The sequence below is a fragment of the Copadichromis virginalis genome, linkage group LG3 (assembly GCF_057382275.1).
Source record: "Copadichromis virginalis isolate Kocher_CV1m ecotype Utaka linkage group LG3, C_Virginalis_male_GT1.1, whole genome shotgun sequence".
In the NCBI taxonomy this organism is placed as follows: Eukaryota; Metazoa; Chordata; class Actinopteri; order Cichliformes; family Cichlidae; genus Copadichromis; species Copadichromis virginalis.
In genome coordinates this window covers 44,941,583-44,950,026 of record NC_140620.1, presented here as the reverse complement: position 1 = coordinate 44,950,026, position 8,444 = coordinate 44,941,583, and the positions used below count along the sequence as shown (strand labels likewise).

The 8,444-nt window shown below is 38.1% G+C and overlaps 1 long non-coding RNA gene across 1 annotated transcript; it reads left to right on the top strand.

Annotated features, from left to right (window-relative positions):
- Positions 1–1,876: 1,876 nt before the first annotated feature.
- On the top strand, positions 1,877–7,255 carry LOC146714969 (uncharacterized). The gene is made up of 4 exons (XR_014918894.1): positions 1,877–1,934; positions 3,928–3,959; positions 4,783–4,808; positions 6,055–7,255. It is a non-coding gene; the product is annotated as an uncharacterized LOC146714969 (long non-coding RNA).
- The last annotated feature ends 1,189 nt before the right edge of the window (positions 7,256–8,444 follow it).

The following is an 8,444-nucleotide window of genomic DNA, read 5'->3' as shown; positions in this document are numbered from 1 at the left end:
TTTCCCAGCCAATCATATATGTGTCCTGAGGCATTCAAATTTGCATATTGGGGCCTTCGTGGCTTCTAAGCCAGCCAATCATATCTGAGGGCTGAGGAATTCAAATCCACAAATCAGGGCCTGCACAGCTTCCCAGCCAGCCAATCATGTATGTGGGCTCCAGGCATTCAAATTTGCATATTGGGGAATTCGTGGCTTCTAAGTCAACAAGTCATCCATGTCATATATCTCTAAAAAATCATATTTTAATGATAAATTGTCAACACTTGAAGATTCCCCCATCTCTTCTGAACAAAACGGTGTAAGAATGACCCTTCTAGCCCCTACGGTTAGGAAATTATGGTCATTTGTTTGAGGGGAGTCGTCACTATGAGAAATAGACTGCAAAAATCCTGTGTGTCTCTGTGCTGCGTGTGTAAACAGAAGCACCTGTTTTGGCGGGAAAAAGTGCACAGGCTCTCTGATTGGTGGATTCAAATTCAGCAGCTCCCAGGCTGACCTAGAAACTTACTTCTCTCTCCCTGTGTGTGTGTGTGTGTGTGTGTGTGTGTGTGTGTGTGTGTGTGTGACAGAGAGAGAGAGAGAGAGAAAGGCTTTCAATGGGATGACCTCATTTCTATATATTTCTGCCAGGCAGCCAATCCTCTGTGCGGACTCAGACACAAATCACATATCAGGGCCTGCACGGCTTCCCAGTCAGCCAATCATATCTGAGGTCTTCCGTTTCCTCTCTCGTCATATCTCAGTGACGGTTGTACAAAGAGCAATGAAAATCGCAGTCAAAGTACACCAAAGTCCACTGATTCAGCCAGTAGAAGAATTATGCTTCTAGTCCACCTAGTGTTTGAGTTACACAACGTTTTGTAACTGCAAAAAATGGGGTTTTCCGCCTCTCACCGCGATCTAAATCTGACTCCTCATCACCCTGTTTTTCAAAGTGGCTCCTCTCTTTCCAAGTGGCGCAGTTGGTAATGACACGGGTCTGCAAACCAAAGGTCGTGGGTTCGATTCCACCTTGGTCAACATTTTTTTTTTCCCTACAAATTAATACACTGTCACAGACCAGTAATTCATATTCATCATTTATTACAATTCTGCAAACTTTTATGATTTTACCAGCTTCTGTTATCTTATACTATTTCTCCTAAATTCTTGTATTTTTGAGAAGTTATCATGTTTCTGGTAAGTTACAATATTTCTGCTAAGTTCTGCTATTGTATTTCTGCCAAGTATTATGTTTCCTCTAAGATATTGCAGTTCTGCGAAGTTATTACATTTTAGCAAAGTTCCTTTGCTTCTGCAAAGTTTTTACAATTTCTGCAACTTTTCAGCTTTTTCAGCTAGTTTTAGCAGACAGCTTCAGCTTTAAAGCAATTCAGAATTCATGATTACAACCAATATGTAGTAGAATAAAAGAAACAAATGTGCAATGAACATATCAGGAGTCCCTGTTAAAAAGTCTCATAGCAGTGGGGTTAAGGGACCTCCTGAACCTCTTGAGTCCTGCAGTGGAGTGAGATGAACCTCTGCAGCTCCTACTGTGAGGATGCTTAGGCGATCACCAACACCAGCTCCTTGGTGTTGGTGTTCAGCAGAAGACTGTTCTTATTACTGCAGTCAGTTAAATAAATCTATCATAATAAAGTACATTTTAACATAATGACCTTGTGTTTATTTATGTCTTTTAACCATTATTTCAAATTCAAAGAATCCTGTTTTAAACATTTATTAAACTTATAGAATTAAATTTCTGCTAGTTGCTTTTTGTTGCAAAAAAATCTAGTATAATAATATTTAAATTTACATATATTTTTCACGTTTTCCATGCCAATTTTGTGTGATTGCGGAGTTTCCCACTACCCGTGAATGCCTCTATTTTTAACGTCTCTGCCTGACTCCTGAATCTCCGTCCACTCTCAGCTCGATCCCCACCGGTAAGCGCTGCTTCTCTGTCTCTCTTTTCTGAAATGAAATGTCTATAAGCTGTATGAGGGATTTACCCAGTTGTTGTTAGTGACTTATGAAGCCAGTCGAAGTATAAGTCATGTTAAAGTAACACAATGGCTGCTTTTTTAGTGAAACGTTGTAATTTTACTATTTAAAAGGAGTGTTTGGTATGCTAGCCCTAAGTGCTAACGCCTAGCCTAGCTGCTATAGGCCCAGTGTGAAATTAATATGGTTCATTTGATTGTTTATTACAGTTATTGTGTTGTATTTGGTTCATTCGGTGTGTTAGTGTTTCTGAGTCTGTTAGGGAAGCTGAAGTTAGTTCTCTTCACAAATCAGTCAGTTAAAACGGCCTCATTCTTTCGGTTGTAAGGTAATGAGCCGTCATTTTAGAACCACTGATTAGCTGCTGAAGCAGCAGGGTCGGCAACTTCAAAGGAGCCATTTTACCGCCATTAGCTGTGTCCCAAAACGTCGGCTGCATCTTTCGGAGGACCCGGCCTTCGCGGTCTACGTGGACCGAGAAGGCTGTGAAACTGGACGGTCTAGCCTTCAGATTTGCGTCACCGCTGTCTCGCTGGAGTTTAATAAACTCGGCCGTCTGCTCCTTGCTATTTAAAATATAACAGGACACTGGCGTAAATTCTCGACCGTTTAACGTTTATTGAGCTATGTGAAAATCCCGGAGGAACCCACCAGATGGATTAATAAAGCTTTATTTAATCTAATAATCTAATAACTTTGATCTCAGCCAAACCGATTTACTCCAGAACAAATAAAACACAGAAAAAGGCAAACAATTACATTTTTAAGTTATCAGAGTGACTTGTATATCATGTTTAACCTGAGTAGCGAAAGAGCGGGGGTCTGAACCCCCCTCCCGGCTTGCCATCGAGCCGGTGGGTGACAGACGTCTCTGAAAACGTCGGCACACTTTTGCAAATATGCGATGTCTTGATAAACCAAGCAGATATTTGCAATTTACACCGCTACTTTCTCGCCTAAAAATATGTTAAAAGTTTATGAAATGAAGGACTCATTTGTCGGCCGCATTTGAGACAGCCTTCGTCGACTGGCTGTGACATAATCGGCCTTCAAATGCGGCCTCCGGAGGATGCAGCCGACATTTTGGGACACAGCTTCTGACTGAAAGCCGGGAGAAGAAGAGTCACGTGCCTGTACCGGTGTGTTTTTGTGCTGTGGGTTAATTAACAGAAGGGAGAGAGAGAGTGAGGATGAAACACATAATATAAGAATAATAACATCTCTTAACAAGAAGTTTTTTTTAATTAGGTAATTTTAGTTTTTTAGTTAAATTTTAAGAACTGTTTAACAAACACTTGTTTGTGCAGGTTGTTTTTTTTTTTAAAATAAAACCTTCACCTGCAGTTCTGTTTAACTTCTCACTTTGTGAAAAACTAACGAAATATAAAAAACGTCCACCTTCAAATAAATAAAATGCAGCAGTGCACCATTAATATTATAAATATGATATGTAGATATTTAAAACAACAGCATATTAAATGATACTGTGTGCAGGTGATAATATTTTTAGGAAGCAGAATTTGAATGCAGACGAACTCAGATGTTGAAGCCTACAAAAATATCATCCAAGCTTTCATTTATGATTGTTCATGCTTTGAAATTGTGATGTCAGAATTTGATAAAGTGTGCAGAGCTAGGTGTAGTAAATCATTGCTTATTAAATCTACTGTGTTATCTAATAGCACCAAACTAATAGAGCTATCACATAACTGAGAAACGTGTGTGGCTTATTACAAATGGATGAAAGCACATTTTACCTTAATGAAGATGTAATCTTTAATAAGGTGTAGAAAAAAGAGGTGAGTTGTTTGTTGCTGTGGTAAACAAAGAAGTGTACTGAATCTTTTGTACTACACAGAGTGATGCAGTATTGACTGTGATGCTGATTTGAGTTGTCTTATTCTGTGTTTTTGTGCTTTGTCTTTTGTTACACAGAGTGAAAGAGATCTTTGGTTTTGCCTTTGCTGGTAAGTAAACAGTGATTGTAACTGAAGCAGTATGAACCTGGCATTGCGTAGCACATTTGGCAACTTACATACAGTAGTCTGACTTTTTGTGATATGTTTCCATTTACTGATTGGCAAAAACACAAAGTCATAATGAAAAACTAAGAGAACCAGAGGTGTGAGTGGACATTGTTAGGTACATTACAGCCAGTGTGTCTAATTAGTTTATCACTTATTTGGTGAATATAATGTGTTTTAAAATTAAATAGAAAAGTTGCCAAAAAGGTACACTGCAAAATACATAAATATTCCTAGCAACGGGTACAATGAGAGGACTTTTTAGTGTAAAAATTTAAGACATTTAATTTTAATTACAAAACATGGTGCACCTCTGCTATTGTAACATGTCAATATTTATTTTAAGATTTACATATTCATATCAGACATGATGAGGTTTTCTGTTGCTTCTGATTTATATAATTACTTTGTATCTAACATTTTTAAAAGTTTTGGTTTTCACACTTTACTAGTACTGACCTGTTGTAGAAAATGTTGGAGCCACAAAGCTTCTGTGTAGAAAATATTTGGTATATCCTGCACTTGTGCCAACAAATATTGGTGGCTATTCTTTGTATTTCTGTAGTAAAGAATGCTTTTATTACACTTGCTATAGCCATGTGAGACGCTGCAGTTCATTTATCTCCTCTTTAGACTACAGTAAGCTCATAAAGCCTTAAATAAATTTACTAGTTAATTTATGTCACAGTAAATTGGATTGTGTGTGAAGAGGCTCAACAGTCTGAATCATCAAACAGTGATCTGATGAATTGTTTCCTTTCTCTAGACTGCTGATCTGATCGTCTCAGTCTGGTAAGTAAAGGTTTGTCTGAGGTGCAGTTCTGGGAAATGTTTCTCATTATAGGAGATTCAGTTTAGTGCAGTGAGTCAGCACAGCTCTTGGGAATAATCAGATCATAGAAAAGTCTATGTAAACATTTCCAGACTTACAGATCTCTCTTATCATCATAGTACATTTTTAATTAGGCCCTAATATCGGCCATGCTAAGTTTATTGTAGATTTAGTGGAGTGTGTATTAAACATGCCCCAAATTTGACTGAAAAATGTAGAAACTGCTGTTTAGGAGTCATCTGTCTCCAAATTTTTCATTTTGCCAAAAGTCATACTGAGTAAATTATTTTTTACTTTTATGTTAACTGCTCCCCAGACATTATGATATACTGTTGTACCAGGTAAGTACACACAGAAACGGGAATTTGAGACCTTTGGGCATTTAGGATCATGTGAGTTGAGTGCATGTGAAGTGTTTAAAGCAGGTGGTCTGAAACTGTCTGCTCTGACTTCATTGTGTGGGTTTAGCTTGACCATATAATGTTTATAGTAAGTTACTATAGCACCATATCTTGGTTTACAGACTCTGTTTGTTTTTATTGTGTTAATAGAATGCGAAAATGTCCTTAGAAATGTTCCACCACCATATGATAAACATTTTTATTCAGTTGAATCTAATAATGTACTGTACAACTCTTCAGTGTGTAATGATATATATGTTCTGTATTTTTCGGACTGTAAGGCGCACTAAATTCTAAGGCACATTAAGCCAAACAAAACAGATAAGTCAAACTTTATTCAACTCATTTACAATAACTCTCAAAATTGTTCAGTTGTAAGACATAAAATACAGAACAATACGCTTACTTTTCAGGATTTATGGACTGATGAATGTGGATTGATCAGTTTGAAATCTGCTACATAAGCATGGCTCTCAACAGGTGCCAGGCCCTTATACACACACACCATATTATGTTGAAGCACAGTACGAATTACTCTACGAGGGTGCTGACTATGGTAGCCATGCTCCGACGATACATCAAGTGGTGCTGCTTTGTAGCTTACCAAAGTCATACTAAAACATTTGACAGAGTGCCGTGTACCACATAGAATTGGTTTGAAATCAGTAAGCACAACCATACATAAGGTGCACTGTCTATTTTTGAGAAAATTAAAGGCTTTTAAATGTGCCTTATAGTCTGAAAAATAGGGTAAAGCCAGGTTTATTGGAAGTGTGTCTAATTCCACTTTCTTTCTGTCTTACAGGTGACCTGCTGCAGAAAACCCTCTCCCTCTATCATTAACAAGCCATTAACAAGCAAATTCAGTCTGTCCTATCACTCTCCCTCTCCCTGCTCCATCTTTTTTGACAAGCCATTCTATCTTCTATCATTTCTCCGCCATGTACTCTATCTAATTTTGACAAGCATAAGCCCTAGTTTGACAAGAAACCAAGTTTGACAACAAACCAAGGTTGACAACAAACCAAGTTTTTGGAAATTGAAGTTACCGCAACTTCGACGATCTGTTTTCAGAAATCTGAGAGATCTCTGCTCTCACTGCTCCTTCTTTCCTGTCGTTAAACTCTCTCATATCCACTCATTTTACTGGAAATTACAAGTAAGAAGTTGAATATACAGTACAGTAGAAGTCACTGTAGAAACTATTTACACAGCCCTAAATTTGTCATTTTAATTTTGCATTACACTTTGGAATAAACATTGATTGGCTGTTTGGCTTACAGGTGCAATTACTTTGAGAAATTATATAAAATATACACCTCTTAAAGGTTTATTTGTAATAAGACAATCTGGTTATTTTGTAATATATACATTCAGACTGCTCTATTTAGATAAATATTAAATTAGATTCAAATACATTTTTCAAGTCTGTTTCACTGGCTATAACATTTGACTACAAGTTTAAACTATTATTATTTAAGGACAAACCCTTTTTTTGTCACTCAGTGTAAGTATTCAGTTACAATTGTCATCTAGAGGCTGCCCTGAGAACCCAGACTTCCTGTTTCCTGACTGCTGCAGAACATCCAGCTGAAGAATCCTCATCGCCTGTCATCTGATCACTACACCACCACAGCTCCTTATATTTGCTTTAGATTTTAGATATCTGAAAGATTTACACAAAGTCTACTTTAAAACTAAGAGTTTTATTATAGCCTGTTGATTGATTGTTGAGATTTATTCTGCATATTACTTCACAGAAGTATAGACCTATTCATTAACCAGTCTGGTTAAAAAAAAAAAAAGTATAATATACAGTTTTTGAAAAAGCTACAATAAAACTTTTTAAAGATCTTTCCATAACTTTTATATTGAGTTTGTATTTAAGTCAGCCTTTTACATCAATTAAACAGTTATAAGAACACTTTACCATTTGTATAGTTTTACATTTATCCATTTAATAGAAACTTGAGGAGTTTTTCAGTGTTTACAGGTTGATTTTTGTATACATTTGTGTATAAATACATATAAGGTCCAGTTTGTACTTGCACAAAATGCCAAGGAAAGGTCAAAGGTCACAGTCCCAGAAGCTTAGATGGCAAAAGCAGAAGGAACAGGTAAATCTTTCTCAGACCGGTGAGCAGGTAAAGGTGTCTGTTACAAGTATTCCCAGTCCAGAAGTGCAGCTCAGCGTTCAGACAGCCGCAGTGTCTTATGCAGATGTGGTAAAGAGAGGTGTTTGCTCATCATTGGTGCCAAATGCTAAAGTACAGCAGGTAATCCAAACTGAACCCCAGCTAACTGTGCAAACGCAGCATGATGGAGAAGCTCCAGGACCGTCTCATGTACAGGTTACAAACAGTGAAAGTCGTCCACAAGTGAGTAGCATCTGTGCATCCCGAAGCCAGGCCAATGCTAAGTATGGAAAGTACCGGAATCAGCAATGCATGGCGAACAGTTTGGTTTTCCTGTCATTCTTACACGAGGATGAATTCATTACCAGAGCAGATCTTAACCGTGTGTTGGACAAAGGCCATGCCGTGTATTCAGATGCCAGAAAGAGGTTTGTGAACAGCGTGTTTCTAGCCTGTGATGAACTTCCCACTGTGATCATCAGCCGCAGACACGAGTATCAAGTCGACATGTCTCAGTTTGCTCTTTATGGCACATTTGACGGTACAGATCATCTTCCGAGCCTTGAACAGGGACTACAGTGTTTGGCTTCAGACATTTGCTATGCTTTGCTAGTCATGGGAGGAACCGCCATTGCAGTTTCCAGGCTGACTTCAGGTGAATACGCATATTTTGATCCTCACCCACGTAAGTCTACAGGAATGCCATTGTCGCTAAGTGTAAGTGGTGGAACTGCAGTTATGTTAAAATTCACACGTCTTAACGACATGATTGACAGGATCAAACGTTTGTACCGAATGTGTAGCATCGCACCAACCTGTACCTATGAGCTACAGCCTGTTGAGTTCCACAGTGAAAACGTTGCTGACCAAAGAAATGCTGATGAAAACAGACAAACAGCTACAACTGTTCCAGCACCAGCTTTAAATGAACCTAAATTTGAAACCCCCAAATCCACTGAGAAAACACAGAAAACTGTGGCCGACACTTTAGCTACTGAAGTGATGTCATCCAGAGTGGATTATTCAAATGAGCCAGCTGCTGAGCTGAACAATTCTGATT